The following is a 409-nucleotide window of genomic DNA, read 5'->3' on the forward strand; positions in this document are numbered from 1 at the left end:
ATTTTGCCGATTTTCGTGTGCAATAGTCTATGGACTTTTTGGTGATCTGGAATTTCGACATAATTTTTTCCAAAATTTGTCGTGGACGTCCGCTAAGGCCTTAGTTATGGAGCCAGTTAGCCCTCAAGTCCAAAACATCCCATTTTGAAGGTCAAATGTGCCCCAGAGCAGTTAAACCTCATATCTTGTCGATTTTCGTGTGCTATAGTCCATGGACTTTTATAAGATCTGGAATTCTGACATAATTTTTGCCAAAGTTTTGCCGATTTTCATCTGCTATAGTCCATGAACTTTTTGTTGATCTGGAATTCTGACATAATTTTTGCTAAAATTTTTCGTGGACGTTTGTTATGAACTTAGCTATGGAGCCAGTTAGCCTCACGGCCAAAACGTCCCATTTTCAAGGTCA

This window comes from Solanum tuberosum, unplaced genomic scaffold (assembly GCF_000226075.1).
Source record: "Solanum tuberosum cultivar DM 1-3 516 R44 unplaced genomic scaffold, SolTub_3.0 scf00214, whole genome shotgun sequence".
Classification (NCBI taxonomy): Eukaryota; Viridiplantae; Streptophyta; class Magnoliopsida; order Solanales; family Solanaceae; genus Solanum; species Solanum tuberosum.